Source organism: Nelumbo lutea, chromosome 1 (assembly GCF_056320005.1).
Source record: "Nelumbo lutea isolate HS-2025 chromosome 1, American lotus-T2T, whole genome shotgun sequence".
In the NCBI taxonomy this organism is placed as follows: domain Eukaryota; kingdom Viridiplantae; phylum Streptophyta; class Magnoliopsida; order Proteales; family Nelumbonaceae; genus Nelumbo; species Nelumbo lutea.
In genome coordinates, this window is record NC_142684.1 from 161,692,992 (window position 1) to 161,712,438 (window position 19,447).

The following is a 19,447-nucleotide window of genomic DNA, read 5'->3' on the forward strand; positions in this document are numbered from 1 at the left end:
TTCAGGTCGGTTACTTCTGCACTGCACAGTTGCAGCCTTGAACTTTTACCAGCACTGTGAACTAGTTCAGTTACAGACCTTTACTTGCTATTGTACCCGAACTGTGAACACTTCTACCAGCACTGTAAACACTGTGACCACTTCGGCCAGTCCTAAACAGAACCACCTACAACACTGTGAACAACTCTTGGACTGAAGTCAGGATGTCCTCACTATCCGGTGAAGTTTCCTCTAGAGATAACAGACCTGTCACAAGGTCCTCAAACCTGGAAAACCTTAATTTGCACAGCTTGTAGATTACAAGTGTGCTGCTGGATGAGTATAACTTTAGAGAGTGGTCCGTCTCAGCAATGTTGTTCATTACCTCTCGTGATCTCACAGGCTATTTGGATGGAGACAAGAAACAACCAGAAATTGGCAGTCCTGAATACACCGTGTAGCGCAAGGAAAATGCCACAGTCATGTCTTGGTTGCTGGCCTCCATGACTCCTCGGGTGGCCAGAACTGTTCATCACTTCCCTACAGCCGCTAAAATTTGGGAGAATGTATCTAAGACATACGGCCAGAAAAAGAACAATGCTAGAATCTACAGGCTGAACCAAGACATTGCAGCCCTAAGGCAAGGAGACATGTCCGTGGCAACATACTTTGCAACACTGGAAGGCCTCTTGGAAGAGCTTGACCACCACTTGATTTTGGATTGGGAAAATGCCAAGGATAAGGAGAGGCATGACAAACAGATTGAGGAGGGCAGAGCCTTTAAGTTTCTGGTGGGCCTTGACCCTGTATATGAAGGTATAAGGTCACAGATTCTAGGGAGAGATGAATTACCTGAGCTTCACCATGTCTACTACCTGGTGAGGAATGGAGAAGTAAGGAGAAAGGAGATGCAAGTTGACTCCCAGACACAGTCAATAAAACTACCTGGAGAACATTCAGCCTTAGTCTCCACAAAGGGGAATAGATTTTCAGACAAGAAGTCCCTCAAGTGTACCCATTGTGGTGTTGAGAAACACACAAAGGAGAAATGTTGGGTCTTGTACCCTCATCTGAAGCTAGCTGCTCTGAGAAAGGACAAAAGGCAACATAAGGGCCACACAGCAAGTGGGAATCTTGCCACCAACAACAGTAGTGACAACTCACAGAGTACTCAAACAGTGTCCTCTTCCACTACAAGGCAGGCTGCCGACTCCTCTGGACCAAGTACTTCGGGCTTCACAGCTAGTGAGGTAGAGGTTCTCAGTCAGGCACTAGCCCGTCTGAAGAACAATTCTTTAGCTTCCACCTCTCTTTCCAAATCAGGTACAGCCTTTGCATTTAGTGCAACTAGTTCCATTAATTCTACCTCTTGGGTGATTGATTCCGGAGCCACTAACCATATGACACATATGTCCTCCTTATTCTCTACATATCATTTGTTGTCTGGCCAGGATAAGATGAGAGTAGCTGATGGGTCCCTCTCCACCATCCCTGGAAAGGGGATGGTTGACCTAAGCAAGGATCTCTCTCTTAAATCAATCCTACATGTTCTTAGTCTTACCTCAAATCTGTTGTCTGTTTCAAAGCTTACAAAAAATTTGAACTGTAGTATAACTTTCTTTCCTTCTCATTTTGTCTTCCAGGACAGATTGACAAGAACGATTGGGAGTGGTCATGAGTATGGGGGCCTCTACTATTTTGATGAGCATGTCAGCTCAGCCTTGCAAGCTTCTGCTACTACTAGTCCGGAAAGTGTGGAGTCAATAGTTAGGTTGCACTTGTGGCATGCTAGGCTAGGTCATTTGTCTTTTTCTTCTTTAGCAATGTTGTTTCCCGAACTATGTAAGGGCATTCCGAGTCAGAGTTTAATTTGTGCTGAGTGTCAAATGTCAAAACAATGTAGATCAATGTATCCAATTTCTAGTAATGAAATTCAAGCCCCTTTTGATTTGGTTCATTCTGATGTTTGGGGTCCTTCACCCGTTATTTCCATTGATGGCTTCCGTTACTTTATCAGTTTTATTGACCATTATTCTCAGTGCACTTGGATTTATCTGTTGAAAGGACGTGATGAAGTTCCCCGGATAACTATGATGCTTTGCAAGATGGTTGAAACACAATTTGATAAAAAGATCAAGCAATTCCGTTCAAACAATGCAGTTGAATACTTTGAAAGATCCCTGAATTCATTCATGGAAGATGCAGACATGTTACATCAATCATCATGTGCTTACATCCCTCAGCAAAATGGGGTTGTTGAGCACAAAAACAATAACCTATTGGAGACAGCTCGAGCCCTTCTTTTCCAGCACAATGTGCCCAAGCAATATTGGTCTCAAGCTGTTCTCACTGCATCATACCTGATAAATCGGATGCTATCTAAGGTATTGGTATGAAGACTCCTTTCTCTGTTTTGTATCCCACTCTTCCAGAATCTCCTCTTCCCCCACGGGTTATTGGTTGTACATGCTTCATACATGTGAAGGATCCAAAGAAAACCAAACTGGATCCTAAGGCTACAAAGGGAATATTTTTGGGGTATTCTTCTATGCAAAAGGGGTATAAGTGTTATGATCCTATCTCCAAGAAAAAATGTCACCAGAGATGTAGTCTTTTTTGAGTCTCATCCCTATTTCTAGTCTTCTCAGAATTCTATTCAGGGGGAGAGTAGTGGGTTGGAAGAGGATTCTCAGTCTCCCTTCTTTTTTGTTCCCCTTTCATCACCTTTCACTACTCCTAGTTGTAACATTCCGGGTCAACCTAGTGAGACTCCCACTATGCCAGTTACTTCTCCAGATTTGGTTGATGCTTCTAAAGGTTCCAGTAAACAAGAGAAAGAGATGCTTACATACAGTAGAAGGAAGAAGGGCCCTCAACCTCATGATTGCTTGGGAAATCTGAGATACTTTCTTGGGATTAAAGTTGCTAGGTCAAGAGAAGGAATCTACATATGTCAAAGAAAATATGTGCTAGATCTCCTAGAGGAAACAAGCATGATGGGGTGCAGGCCAGCAGACACTCCAATAGAACCAAACCATGGATTACAAGAATCAATGGGTGAGGAATACTGTGATAAGGAAAGGTACCAAAAAATTGGTAGGAAAACCGATATACTTATCTCTTACTCGGCCAGACATTGCCTATGCAGTGCATGTTGTCAGTCAATTCTTGCACTCACCAAAGACCCCTCATATGAGAGCAATGGAAATAATTCTCAAATACTTGAAGACTTGCCCAGGGAAAGGAATTCTATTCAGGAAAAACAGTAGACTTGAAATCGAAGCCTACACTAATGCTGATTGGGTTGGGTCCGTTGGAGACAGAAAATCAACCTCAGGTTACTGTACATTCTTGGGAGGAAACCTAGTCACATGGCGCAGTAAGAAGCAGAATGTTGTGGCTAGATCAAGTGCAAAAGCAGAATACCGAGCTATGGCACACGGGGTTGTTGAACTCTTATGGCTCAGGATCCTCCTTAATGAGCTTGGTATCAAGACTGAGGGTCCCCTCAAGCTGTATTGTGAGAATAAAGCTGCTATCAACATTGCCAACAATCCCGTGCAGCATGACAGGACAAAACATATTGAAATTGATCGACACTTTGTCAGAGAGAGAATTATTTCAGGAGAACTCTGTATGCCTTATATTCCATCAGAGATGCAGATTGCAGATGTATTAACAAAAGGGCTGGCAACAACAAAGTTCAGGGACATACTTGGCAAGCTAAACATGATTGATATCCATGCTTAGCTTGAGGGGGAGTGTTAGAATGTTAGAGTGATGTTCGGCTTATAATAGTTCTTATTAGCCCATTCTTATGTTTAACTTATATTGTAACTGGGCCTGTGTTAATGGGCCTAATCCTGTTTAATGATTTAAGTCATCTGGGTGTCCCATCACTAATTAGGGGCATCCCAGTAACTTCTTGTACCTTGTACTACATTCATCTATAAATAAAAGACTGGTCGACTAGCTAGTACACTTCGACATTCTCTTCATTTCAGTGGTTCTCTTCTCTTATTTGCTACTTCGAGTATAGCTCCTCAAATTACAATAAGCTTTGATACGGATACGTATTGTGGTACACTTTCGATACACATGGATATAGTGGAAATAAATGGGCACGCTTGGATTCATTGGGAAAAATCTTAAAATCTCACAAATACATCAATAATAATAAATCTAAAGTTGAAATAATTAAGAATAAATTTTAAACATATAAGAAATGCAAACTTTCATAATTTATATGAAGAGTGTAATCATACGAAGAAGAGGAATAACAGAGAAGAGAGAGAGAGAGAGAGAGAGAAGAGAGGAGATGGGAAGGAGAGAAAAAGATATGAAGGGTCGAAAGATTGGAGCTGGCGGCACCCAACTTCCCTTTTATTTAAAAGTTTTATAACAATTTTAAGAAATTGCAAATAGGCCCCTGGCACCTTAGCAACACACCCTAAACAAAAGAAAAGAACATGCTGTCAACAATCTAAGCTAACAGCATTGTAACAACATGAATAAGAAAAAACAATTTAAAACTAACAACACTCCCCCTCAAGTTGGGTTGAATATATCTATCATACCCAACTTGTCACACAGCTCATTGTGTCGTAGGTGTGGAAGTCCTTTTGTGAGAACATCAGCAAGTTGCTCCTTAGATTTGACATAAGAGGTGCAAATTTCTCCCTTTTCCAACTTTTCTCTTATGAAATGCTTGTCCACCTCAATGTGCTTGGTCCTATCATGTAGGGCTGGATTACTGGCATTGTTAATGGCTTCCTTATTGTCACTGTAAAGGGACATAGGATTGTGGATAGTAACCCCAATTTCTTCAGCCAAAGAGCTTCAGCCATCCCATGTGCCATAGCTCTATACTTTGCGTCAGCACTTGACCTTGCCACTACACTTTGCTTTTTACTCCTCCATGTCACTAGATTTCCTCCTACAAAGGTACAGTACCCACTTGTGGATTTTCTATTAACCGCAGCTCCTGCCTAGTCAGCATCTATGTAGATTTTCTAAACCTTCAGATGATTATGTTTGTTGAATAGTAACCCTGTTCCTGGATACTTCTTCAAGTACCAAAGAATCCTCTCTGCTGCCTCCATGTGTTGTCCTTCAGGGGAATGCATGAATTGGCTTAAGACCCCAACTGAGTAAGCAATGTCTGGGCGAGTCATGGCCAAATAAAGCAACCTTCCCACTAGTCTTTGAAACTGTTTCACATCTTTTAGTGGTTCACCATCACAATTTCCTAGCTTATGGTCAACATCCAAAGGGGTATCAGCTGGTTTTGCACATAACTTGCCTGTATCTTGTAACAGATCTAGGATATAATTCCTTTGAGAGATGAAGATGCCCCTTTTTGAGCGGGCAACTTCAATTCCAAGAAAGTACTTTAGGGGGCCTAGATCTTTCACTTCAAATTGAGAGGCTAGGAATTCCTTCAACTTTCGTATTTCTGTGCTCCATTTTCCTGTAAAGATGATATCATCTACATATACTATCAACACAGCCACTTGTTCCTGATATCTCTTCACAAAGAGAATGTGATCAGATTGACATTGCTTGAACCCCACTTGTTGAACTACCATATGAAATTTATTGAACCATGCTCGAGGAGATTGTTTTAGACCATAGAGAGACTTTCTTAGTTTGCACACCTTACTTTCACTTCCTTTGGCACAGAAACCAGGGGGTTGAACCATGTACACCTCCTCCTCCAGATCACCATTCAAAAAGGCATTCTTAATATCCATTTGATGCAATTTCCAATCAAGGTTTGCAGCCAATGATAGAAGAACCCGTATTGAGTTCATCTTGGCTACTGGGGCAAATGTCTCATCATAGTCAACACCATAAACTTGGGTATACCCTTTGGCTACCAGCCTTGCTTTGTACCTTTCAACTGTCCCGTCTGTCTTGTGTTTCACTGTAAACACCCACTTACACCCCACTAGGTTTTTCCCTGTCGGAAGATCCACCAACTCCCATGTTTGATTCTTGTGGAGGGCATTGATCTCCTCCTTCATAGCATTTGTCCATTCAGGGTATTTTAAAGCTTCTACCACATTTCTGGGTATGGGAATACTATCAACTGCAGATAGGAAGGCACGGTGAGAAGGGGAAATGTGGTCATAGGACACATATTGGGTAATAGGGTGTTTGGTGGTGCATGACCTGACCCCTTTTCTATGAGCAATAGGAATGTCAAGTTCATCCACAACTGAAACGGGGGCTATGGGATCAACAGGTGATGGACTTACCTCCTGGGAATCAAATAGTGTTGGTTGCTCAGTGTTTGGTGGCTCCACACCTTTGTCACATTGCTGATATCTACAGCGTTGACGTTGGAAGACACGAAAAGGAACGAGATCCGAAATAGAAGGAAGGGAGACTTGACGAACATGGGCCTGCTTCTCTTCCACACCCCCTGAGGAGAAGCAGGGAAAAATGGTTCAGACTCAAAGGAGGAAAGAATTCATTTAGTTCACCATGGGAAGCAAAGAATTCATTTCTTTCTGCAACATCGTTTTGTTGTGGTGTTCTTGCACATGAGCTTCTATGAATTGATCAACGGGAAGCAAAGAATTCATTTAGTTCACCATGGAAATATTCCTTTGCATTATCGGATTGAAAAATCCGAACTTCCACATGGAATTGTGTAAACACCATTCTTTGGAAATCTCTTACGATCTTTGGGACTTCGTCTCTATTACGCATGGGAAAAATCGATGTATAATGGGAGAAATCATCAATCAATGTGATAAAGTACTTATACTCGCCCTCCGAAGTTATTATAGTAGGCTCCTACACATCAAAATACACAATATGGAAAGGGAAACTTGATCTTTTATTACTTGAAGAAAATATTGTTCTACATTGCTTGCTCAATTGACACGTTTGACAATGGAAATCTGACACTAAACAGGACTTAAATAAAAACTGAAACAAAGACTTTATTATTTCAAAAGACACATGTTCTAACCGATTATGCCACAAAACAATTTGACCCTTATTTGACCGACTATGAGACTCTGAAGATGACACCAAGAAACCGGCCTTACTGTCGAGAGTGTAGAGATCATCCACTAAGCTTCCTCTACCAATCGTCCTCCCGGAAGTTAGATCCTGGAAAATACATGAATTAGGAAAAAAGGTTACACTGCAGTTTAATGAATTTGCGATACTACTAATAGAAAGAAAAAGAGCCATGAATTAGGAAAAAAAGTTACTCAGGTTAAGTCCTTGAGGAAGGGATATTGATCCCTGACCTGCAATGGAAGAAAAAGAGTCATCTACAAATCTCACTTTATCCCTTCCTGACAAAAGGTTATAAGAACTGAATAGGTTTGGCTTACCACTCGTGTGATTAAAAGCCCCTGAGTCAATGATCCAGGGGGAATCTATGGTTGTGGGGACGTGGAAGGCAGAAGCCGCATTACCTGATGTAGACACAAATGAAGTAGAAGGGTTACCAGTGGCTGATCTGTCCATCTGGCGTAAGGCCCTACCATATGATTCCAAGTGACTATGGAAGAAGTTCATAATGTCTTCCTTGGGGTCAGAACCAATGAAGTGTTCTCAAATAGTATCAGTTGACACTGCAACAGACTGAGTTTCTTGGGTTACCACATTTGCTGCGTTGTGTGTTGTATTAGGCTTCTTCTGACTTTGTACCTTACCCTGTTCTTGGTTCTTTACAGCCCACTTTGGTCTCCCATGGAGCTCCCAACATGTGTCGCGTGTATGTCTTGAACGACAACAGTGAGTGCAGAACAAATTATCCTTATCAGCAGCTTTCCTGGAATCATTTTTCTTTCCCAAATTATTTCCACCCGTTGCAGCTAATGCCACTTTTTACTCCCCCTCAATTGTAACCATCACACTCCGCCTACTTTCCTTAGACTGAACAAGGGCATACACCTCTTGAACTGAGGGCAACTCTTTACTTCCTAAAATTTGAACTCTAAGGCGTTCATTTATGGGGTTTAGTCCCAACAAGAAGGCAAAAACCCACTGCTGAGAGACCAGCTTCTTATAGGCTCTAGCATCATCCTCATGTTTCCATTCTATAGCTTGATAGTGGTCCAATTCCTTCCACACTGAGCTAAGAGCTGAATAATAGGCTGATAAACTGCGGTTTCCCTGTTTACAAGTTGAGGATTCAGCTTGCAATTAGTAGATTTTAGCAAAGTGCCTTTGCTCTAAATAGGTGGTCTTGTCCTGTTTCCATATCTCATTTGCGGTATCTGCCCACATAAAATTCTTTTTCACATCAGATTCCATGGCTGCAAGGAGCCAAGACATCACCATATTGTTTTCTTGGTCCCACCAATCATGTTCAGCAATCCCACTCTTGGGTTCTTTCACCCTTCCATTTATGTAACCAGTTTTTCCCCTTGCTTCGCATAAAGTTTTACACCTTTGGCCCACTCTAGATAGTTCAGACCATTTAAAGGAGTTATCAGCATAGGAAACATCATGCTTTCAGTCTCCATAGCTGTTGTTCCACAGGTTGATGTAACCCCAGATGATGCAGAATCATCATTCGCCATTTTCAAAGGCAGGTTTACAAGCCAAAACAGGAAAACTGCAGGTGCATAAGACCAGTCCTCACAGCAGTACTATTTCTAACAGTCACAATTAAGGCACAAAACACCACACCCTACTCTGAAAACAGGTACTACACACTACTGAAGCACATAAACAGTACAGGAAGAAGAAGAATATTGTTGTATATTCCACACTAAACAGACTAATTCTAGCAAATACCTAGACAAAGGGGATCACACACCCCTGTACAGCATCTGTACGAAGGTGCAAGGAACACAACAGGCCTTCACAGCATCAGCTGAAGGTCAAAAAAGAAAGTTTATAGGTCTTCACAGCATCAGCCAAAGGTCAAAAAAGAAAGTTTGTAGGTCTTCACAGCACCAGTCGAAGGAACTAGGTCTTCACAGCACCAGTCGAAGGTCAAAAGGACGTTTTTTGAATCTTCACAGCATCAGTCGAAGGAGGCAAGGAAGCTTCACTTCATCGGCTTCCACCAATTAGGGTTACCTTGGTGCTACAACCAAGAAGAACCCAAAAGAAGAGACGGAAGTTATTTCTGATTAGTCCGATTTGAAAATTTTGTCTTCACAGTCCAAGAAAAGAGATTGACGCCTGGGTTGAGTGAATGCTTCTCAGCAAAAGAAAACTCCTATTGCCCAGCATGTTGCTCTAATACCATGTAATCTTACGAAGCAGAGGAATAACAGAGGAGAGAGAGGGAGAGAGAGAGAGAGAGAGAGAGAGAGAGAGAGAGGAGAAGAAGAAGAAGAAGAAGAAGAGAAAAAGATATGAAGGGTCGAAAGAATTGGAGCTGGCGGCACACCTAGCTTCCCTTTTATTTAAAAGTTTTATAACAATTCTAAGAAATTGCAAATAGGCCCCTGGCACCCTGGCAGCACACCCTAAACAAAAGAAAAGAACATGCTGCCAACAATCTAAGCTGACAGCATTGTAACAAAGTTGAAAAACAGTCCTAGAAGTAGGGACTGTGTTTGAAACAAAGAAAACTAGCAAGAGAAGATTAGAGAAGAAGAGAGAGCTGCGGCAAAAAGAGTTAGAGGATGAGGAGTTCGAACTCAACCTCCCTCTAACTCTCTAATACACTTTTATTAAGTTAATCTTTTAGTAATTACAAGAGAGGTCCTTAGTTGGACAAGAAATTACAAAAGATGAACATAAACGAGTATGGGCCCAAAATAAAGCCCATTACAGAGAAGAACATAAAGATAATATACAGTAACAGTCTATGGGCCATTCGACCCATCTTCTCTACACTCCCCCTCAAGCTGAGCATAGATGTCAATCATGCCCAGCTTGCCAGTGTCATGATGAAGTCTTGCCTTGGAAATGCCCTTGGTGAGAAAATCTGCCAATTGTCCTTCAGAAGTAACGAATGGAAGGCACACTTCTCCGGAGGAGACTCTTTCTCGAATAAAGTGTCGATCAACTTCAATATGTTAGGTTCGATCATGTTGTACGGGTTGTGAGCAATGTTGATGGCAGCCTGATTATCACAGTACAACATTATGGCTGTCATGATCAATCCCAAATTCTTCCATTAAGGACCTTAGCCACAACAATTCCGAGACTCCATGTGCCATGGCTCTATACTCTGCCTCTGCGGAGGATCTGGCCACAACAGATTGTTTCTTACTCCTCCAAGAGACAACATTACCAGCCACCAAACTGCAATACCCTGAAGTAGATCTTCTATCATCAATATTTCCAGCCCAATCAGCATCAATATATCCTTCAAGTCTTAGATGACCATGCTTGGTAAATAGAATTCATTTCCCTGGAGAGCCTTTCAGATAGCACAAAATCTGTTCTGCTACTGCCATATGAGTATCTCTAGGAGCATGTATGAACTGGCTAATGCAACTGACAACATACGCAATATCTGGTCTAGTCATGCACAGGTACAGAAGCTTCTCAAGAAGTCTCTGAAAAACCCCTTTGTCTTCCAACAAAGTTCCATCCGAAACTGAAAGTTTGTGACTCATATCAATGGGAGTTGCAGCTGGTCTTGCACCCAATTTTCCAGTTTCAGACAACAAATCAAGAACATATTTCCTTTGGGAAATAAGAATCCCATCCTTGGATCTAGCAACTTCTATGCCAATGAAGTATCTCAACTCCCCCAGATCCTTAATCTCAAATTTTGTACGGAGGAAAGACTTAAGGGCCAGTATGCCTGAGGCATCATCACCAGTCACTATAATGTCACCAACATACACAATGAGATACACTGCTAGAGATCTACTTTTCTTCACAAGCAGAGTATGATCTGGCTGTGTCTGAACATAGTCGAATTTAACAAGTGCAGCTCTAAATCTCTCAAACCATGCTCTAGGAGATTGTTTGAGACCATAAAGAGATTTCTTCAATTTACATACCTTTCCTTGCATATCTTTCCCATACATCCCTGGAGGAAGACACATGTAGATTTCCTCATGTAAGTCACCATTCAGAAATGCATTTTTTACATCCAACTGATAGAGAGGCCAATCAAAGTGAACTGCCAGAGATAAAAGAACCCTCACAGATGTCATCTTGGCAACAGGGGCAAAAGTCTCTAGGTAGTCAATCCCATATGTCTATGTGTAGCCTTTTGCAACAAGCCTAGCCTTGTACCTCTCAATAGTTCCATCAGCCCTGTATTTAATGGTGAAAACCCACTTGCACCCAACCGGATCCTTCCCTTCAGGCAAATCCACCACCTCCGAAGTACCATTTGCATGTAGAGCATCCATTTCAGTTTCCATGGCATCTCTCCATTCAGGAATCCCAAGAGCTTCTGAGACAGACCTAGGAATGGGGTTAGAAGCAACAGAAGAGAGATAGGCAAAGTATGAAGGAGAAAGCAGGTCATAAGAAAGGTGTTTGGAAATGCAGTGTGCAGTACATTTCCACTTCCCTTTCCTAACAGCAATGGGGACATCAAGGTCTGGAAAAGATGATTCCAAAGGAGTTGAAGCAGTACCTGTTATCTCATCTGTGATTGGGAGTGTATGAGCTTCATCTGTTGTAAAGGAAACCACTTGCTCATTCCTGGATCTCTGCCTTTGATACACTTTGGGATTATGGATAGGGAGAGGGGGTAAAGAAATAGGGTCCCTGGGACAAGAGGTATGAAGTGATTAATCCTCCTTTGACTCATTTGGTGATGATACAGGTTTGTCAAGAGAATCAACTAGGACAGGAAGAGGAAGAGCAAAAACTTGTGACAGACTCTCCCCCTGTGGACAATGTCCATCCTGAGAGGAACCATAAAAAGGAGAAAGTTCATTAAAGGTAACATCCATAGAGACATGTCGGGTGCCAGTCTTTGGATCAAAACAACAATAACCCTTTTGTGTGGGGGAGTAACCAAGGAAGATACATTTGTGGGCTTTCGGTTCAAACTTGTGTCTTTGCACACTTGGAATGTGAACATAGCAGGTACAACCAAACACACGAAGAGGAATTGGGAAGAGATCCTTGTCTGGATGAAGAAGACTGAAGGGGGATTTAAACCCTAGTACCCTGGATGGCATACGGTTTATAAGATAAGTAGCAGTAAGTACATCATCACCCCAAAATCTTGTGGGAACATGTGAAGCAAACAAAAGGCTCCTTGCAACTTCAACAATATGTCTATTTTTCCTCTCAGCAACTCCATTTTGTTTAGGGGTTCTAACACAGGAGCTTTGATGAATAACCCCCATGTCAGAAAGATAAAAGGATAAACTCTTCTCAAAATACTCTTTTGCATTGTCAGATCTGAAAACCTTAATTCTGGTACCAAATTGAGTTAGAACAAGCTCATGAAATTGCCTCACAAGTCTTGGGACTTCATCCCGGGATTTCATTAAGTATATCCAGGTGAATCTAGAGAAGTCATCAATAAACAAGATAAAATATTTGTAACCCCCCATAGAGGATAAATGGTATGGCCCCCACACATCAGAGTGCACAATATGAAAAAGAAAAGAGGATCTTTTATTGCTCACAGGGTAATTTTTTCTACAATGCTTTGACAACTGACAGGACTCACAATTGAGACTAGACACACTGACTCCCTTAAATAGTTTTGGAAACAAATTGCTTAAAGCAGAAAAGGGTAAATGACCCAACCGACAATGACAACATAATTTGACTAACAGACTCTGAAAAAGTAGAACCAAAAGCAACATTCTTGGGATGATCAAAGCATTGGCCAGGGGTGTCAAGCAAGTATATTCCATTCGCTTCATGGCCACTCCCAATCACCTTCTGAGACTTCAGGTCCTGAAACACATAGTGAGAAGGGAACAAGGTTACACAATAATTCAATGATTTGGTCAAGCTACTTACAGATAATAAGTTGGTATTTAATTTAGACACATGAAGAGTGGAAAATAAGAGTAAGGAGTCTGTAGCCTTGACAGTTCCCTTGCCGGAAATAGGGGCAAGAGAACCATCAGCTAAGGTGATTTTGTCACGGCTAGGAAGTAAATCATAAGAAACAAATAAAGTGGAAAGGTTGATCATGTGATCAGAAGCACCTGAGTCTATGATCCAAGGGGTTTTGTGTTTACCTGAGGTGGATGCATGGTTAGCGGAAGCCCTTATACCTGAGTGAGCAAATGCAATGGTGGCTGAACTTCCAGAAGGGATGGATGATGAAGATGCACCTTCAAGCTGACTGATCATCTTTCCAAACTTCTCGTATTCAGCTTTCATGGCTGCCAACTGTGCACTGGTAGATTCAACCTCTGTATCTGTGCCTGTGGCTGCATGTGCACTTCCTGTCTTTCTACTATCATTCTTCTTCTGGAATCTGATAGGTACAAGATTGGGATGCAATTTCTAGCACTTGTCCTTTGTATGTTTTGGCTTCTTACAATATTCACACACCACTTCCTTCCTTCCTGTGCCACTGTGAGTTTCTGTAACCCCTTTGGGTTTAATTCCCATATTTGCAAAATGATCATTGATACCAACTCCTTGAACCTGCACTTGCCTTCTACTTTCTTCACTGCTGACCAAAGTATATGCTTGTGACAATGAAACATCTTCCTTGGACAAGATGTTTTGCTTTGTAATATCATATTCAGAATTCAGCCCTGTCAAGAAGTCAAAGACCCTATTCCATTCAACAAATTTCCTGTATGTTTCAGCATCCTTAGGGGTATCCCAAGTCACGGCCTCTATAAAATCAATCTCTTGCCATATAGATTTTAAGGTTGAGAAGTATGCTGCAAGTGACTTCTCCCCCTGTCTTAGATTCTTCACATCACTTCTCAGTTTGTAAGCTCTAGCAACATTCAACTTCTGGGAGTAAGTCTCTGCAACACTATCCCAGATTTCTTTAGCCGAATTCATCCACAGATAATGTTGACTGATCTGTGGCTGCATTGAGTTCACAAGCCACCCAATCACAGTGTAGTTTTCTTGTACCCATCTCTCATAAGATGGATCCTCCTCTGAAGGAGCTTTCTTGCTCCCAGAAATAAAACCCCATTTTCCTTTGCTACAAATATGGATTTTCACTGATTGTGACCAAGCCAAGTAGTTGGTCCCATCAAGCTTGACTGTAGTTACAGCCAGCATAGAATCGGTTGGGGTTCCCAAAATCTGCCCATATTCAGCAGCATTCTTGTTTTCAAGGTTTGAGAAGTCCATCATGCAAAGTTCGGTGGTAGTTCTTTCTTTAGTGTTTCAGCCTTCAAAAAGACACCCAACAACCTCCAATCACAAGGTATTTCAGATTCTAACAGCCGATGTCCCAAAGAGAAAGACAAAAGACCACAGTCCTTAAGAGACCTTTTGTCGAACACTCAGTGTGCAATACTTAACAGCCCATTGTTAACTGAAGAAACCACTTCAAAGTGTTCAGTATAGGTCCAAGAAGGGGCTGGAATGAAGATGAGACTAGTATCACTTAGTTTTAAAACAGTCTCAGCAACTTCCCAACCCAATGATCAGCCGAATAGGACCTCCAAAGCAACCCAGAAATTTCTGAGTAGGAGCAGTCCAGCAACAGTGGCCAAATGAAGTAGTCTCAGCAGTAGTGATTCCAGAGGTATTTCGGCTACTTGACAGTCCAGAAAAGAAATGAAAAACAACCCAGAAATCTCTGGATTAAATTAGACCAGAGGATAGCCGAATAGCTGTACTGTTTCCAAGGAAACTTCGGACTTTTAACAGTCCAGAACAGTAAAAAATTAACCCATAATCAACTGAGCAAAGACTTACAATAAGAGAGTCTCTGGTTTGAACTATAAACCAGGCCAAACACTTGTCCTCTAGGATGACTTTGAAAACCCTTTTCTCTGATTTTAAATCAGGCAAAGCAACTTGTTCTCTGATTCTTCCTGGTCACCGAACCCTTCTCCAAGTGTGTAGAAGCTTGGGAACCCTCCAATGACCTCCAAGAATCAGGCGGATGACTGTAAACTCTCAGCCCTAGAACCTCCTCATGTAGTTGGCTGAACTAGAACCACATGAGGGACACGCCAAGCAATGGCCTGCTCTGATACCAAGTTGAAAAACAGTCCTAGAAGTAGGGACTGTGTTTGAAACAAAGAAAACTAGTAAGAGAAGATTAGAGAAGAAGAGAGAGCTGCGGCAAAAAGAGTTAGAGGATGAGGAGTTCGAACTTAACCTCCCTCTAACTCTCTAATACACTTTTATTAAGTTAATCTTTTAGTAATTACAAGAGAGGTCCTTAGTTGGACAAGAAATTACAAAAGATGAACATAAAAGAGTATGGGCCCAGAATAAGGCCCATTATAGAGAAGAACATAAAGATAATATACAGTAACAGTCTATGGGCCATTCGGCCCATCTTCTCTACAAACAACATGAATAAGAAAAAACAATTTAAAACTAATAGCAAAGAGATACATTACTATCAACAGAACCAAGAGTCTACAACATATACATATCATACAATAATTTTACTAATAATACATCAAACAATGTTTGAGCTTCAAATCTACTAAAAGTTCACTAAAAAACACATTAAACTGTTATTGGATCGTTGAGTTCGATAGATCAATGATAGATCCATCTTATAGTTCTTCCTTATCATGAAAATTGTTTACAATATATAAAATAAATGATTTCTTTGTGTTAGTGTAGGGGGTATTTTTGTCTTTATACTTATGTTGAGGTTGCTGATCTGTAATATTATATTAGAACTAGTGTCCCTCACTTAAATAAGGGCACATGTGTCTTTTTCATTATATTAATAATATAAAAACATGTCTAGCCGAATGGGAGAGTAACTTTTTCCCTAATTCGAACCAGACTTTTCTTCTCTCCTTTTCTCCTCCTTTCTCTCTCTCTTTCTTCCTTCTTTCTTCCTCTTTCTTATTGGCTGTTATTAGACTAACAAAACTCAAAGGCAGGCTGAATTATAACATGGTATCAGAGCTCAACTAAGCAACTCGGATCTGCCTAGATTTCTGTTCTCTGCACACTCAATCTAGGGTTTTCCCTTGATTTCTCTACCATCGATTTGAGATAAGGGAAAGGGCTGAAAATGTGTGGTCGCCCTCTTCCCTTGGAGGTTTCTATGCCTCCAGTTGTGTCTTGTGTGGTCGGTTGTTGTGGTTTCTAAGAAGCCCTCCCCTAATCGTTGAAGAGAAGAGGGTTGATTCGTGTGGTGCAGTGGGTGTCTTGTGTGGACTGATTTTCTTCTTGTGTGATTTGTCTTTCAAGTGATGAGGTAAGAGATTTCTATGCATATTTTCTGTTTTGAATCAAATAGGAAGTATGTTTTAGATCGTATGATGGGATTTCAGACTGTAGTGTGCTAGGGTTTATGCTGTTTTTTGGTGTGATTCGAAGGAGTGGTGCTCATATAATGGTGAGGTTTCAAGTAGGGTTTGTGGTGTAAAGAGTGCAACCTTCAACAATAACAAGTGCTGAAACCAGTGTGATCAGTGTGATCAAGCAGTGTGCAGTGTGCCGAATTCAGTGATAATAAAATTCAGCAATGGGAGATAACAGTGATAGCAAATCTAATGTGATGATACCTACTGACTACCTGAATGTTCAAATGACCTCCAGTAAACTGAATGGAGAGAATTATGTACCTTGGGCTAAATCTATAGAAGTTTTTCTGAAGGCAAAGAAGAAGGTGAAACACATAAGGGAGGAGAAACCCTCCACTGATTCTCATGAGTATGAAGACTGGGAACAAGAGGATGCACATATTATCACGTGGTTATGGAATAGTATGGAACCTAAGATTAGTGTAAATTTCATGTTTCTTGACATTGCCAAAGATGTGTGGGACCATGCTAAGAAGTTGTATTCTGGTCAAGACAATACAACCAGAGTATATCAGCTGTATCAGGAATACTTTAATCTGCAGCAGGGCAATTAGAGTCTGAAGGAGTACTATGCTAGTATGAGAAACATCCGTAATGAGTTGAATGTTTATCACCCCCTCACTTTTGATGTCAAAATTCAGCAACAACAGAGAGAACAGCTTGACGTGACTCGATTTTTGGTGGGGCTGAAATCTGAGTATGAACCAGTATAGGCTCAGGTACTAGGAGGGTCAGCTCTCCCTTCTTCAGAAGAAGTGTTTGCTCGACTTCGGAGGACTTCTATTGGATCTACTAAGAACTCTAATGTCTCAGATAGATCAGCCTTTGCAGTGTCAAGGGGTCGTGGTGTTAGAGGTGAAGCTCGAGGAGCTCAGTCTGGCCGTGGTGATAGCAGTGGTCCGGTATATGGCCGGAGTGGTGGTGGTGGACCTACATATAACCGTGGTGGTGGTCATACTGGAGGTAGAGATTCAGGGGGAGCCCGTGGTAGAGGACGTGGCTCGGGTCCGAGGAGGTGTACTCATTGTGGTATGGATGGACATACCATTAATTATTGCTATGACTTGCATGGTCCGCCCTCAACTTGGGCCAATCATGCCATGACTAGTGACACCAGTTCCAGTTTCAGACAGGAGAATCGTTCAGTTGATCAGATGCCTCCTACATCCACAAATGGTCCCGGGAAGGAGATGGTGAGTGTTCCCCGTGATGAGTATGAGGGGTTTGTCCAATCCACATCTTAGCAGAACGCAGCTACTTTCGCACACTCGGTATGGCTTGTTTGGCATCCACACCCAATCCCTAGATTATTGACTCTGCAGCCTCCAATCATATGACTAGAACTCCAGGTGTGTTTTCTTCCCTCTCTCATTGCTCAACATCACAATCTGTTACCCTTTCTAATGGTTTCACATCCTCCATTTGTGGTGTTGGTAATGTTGACCTGGACCCTGTATCCCTATCCTCAATTTTGTATGTCCCTAAATTTCCGTTTAACCTTATGTTTGTTAGTAAGCTGACCAAGTCACTTAATTGTTCCATTATCTTTTACCCTTCTACGTGTGTTTTTTAGGATCTCAAGATGGGGATGAAGATTGGTGAAGGGCATGAAACTGGTGGATTGTATTATCTTGACGGTGGTGGAAAAACATCAACAACTCTCCAGTCATCTCTCTCTCCTCTCCAATGGCACTGTCGATTTGGTCATCCTTCGCTGAAAGTTTTGAAATCTTTGGTTCCTTCGTTAAGTCAACTTTCTATTTTAGATTGTGAGTCGTGTCAGTTTGGGAAACACCATCGTGTTCCCTTCAGTTCTAGGGTTGATAACCGTGTATCAAGTCCTTTTTCTTTGATTCACTCGGATGTTTGGGGTCCTTATAAAGTGATGTCATACAATGGATATAGATATTTTGTCATTTTTGTTGATGGTTTTTCAAGGATGGTGTAGCTCTATTTAATGAAAGAAAGAAGTGAATTGTTTACCATCTTCCAGAAATTTTATGCTGAGATTTGCAATTAATTTGGTGTTCATATTAAAATTTTTCGTTATGATAATGGTCGTGAATATTTATCTTCATCCTTTCAAGAATACTTGGACCAACATGGCATTATACACCAGACCTCATGTACCTACACCCCACAACAAAATGGGGTGGCTGAGAGAAAGAATCATCATCTCTTGGAAACAGCACGATCCCTCATGCATCACATGAATGTTTCCAAACCCTTTTGGAGTGATGTGATTCTTAATTTCTTGCTTCTTGATTAATCGGATGCCCACGTATATCCTTGGTGGTCATTCCCCATTTACTACCTTGTTTCCCACCTTGTCTTTGTTTCCTCTTTCTCCTCAGGTATTTGGGTTTGTCTACTTCGTCCATAATCTGGGCCCTAGGAACGACAAGTTAGATGCACGATCCCTTAAGTGCATCTTCCTTGGCTATTCTCGGACCCAAAAAGGGTATAAGTGTTACCATCCTAGTTCTCGACGTTCCTTTGTGTGTGTTGATGTTACCTTCTTTGAGTCTACTCTGTTTTTCTTGGGGTCAGGTGATGCTTCTTCCTCCTCATCACCTCCCCCTCTTCCACTTCCAGTTGTCAATTCTGTCCCCCTTCTTCCAGTCGTGACCAAGTCCTTGCCTCCAGTGCCACCACCTGTTGAATGCCCACCTATCCGTCAAGTGTATACACATCGCCCACGTGTACCGGCTACTCCTCCGGCTCCATCACCATCGATCGGATCTCCACACCAGCCCCGAACCCAGTATCTGATCTTGATCTTCCCATTGCCTTGCGGAAAGGTAAACGCACTTGCACCCTTCATCCTATTTCTAATCATGTTTCACACTCACCTTTCCGCCTCCCATCGCCAGTTTATCTCTTTGTTATCCTCAGTTGTTGTCCCTAAGGATGTCTAGGAAGCCCTTGCCTCTCCAGGGTGGTGTTGTGCAATGGAAGAAGAGCTCTCAGCTCTACTTCATAATCATTCTTGGGACTTCACCGCTCTTCCTCCTGGGAAGCAGGCTGTCGGTTGTAAGTGGGTATATACTATTAAGTATTTGCCTGATGGTAGTGTTGAGCGCCTGAAAGCTCGATTGGTTGCAAAAAGGTAC

General features: G+C 41.7%; 1 protein-coding gene across 4 annotated transcripts in view; it reads left to right on the forward strand.

The window, feature by feature from the left end:
* The window catches only part of LOC148878782 (exportin-4 protein), a 156,895-nt gene that overhangs the window by 129,107 nt on the left and 8,341 nt on the right, over positions 1-19,447 (forward strand). The window lies entirely within an intron of this gene.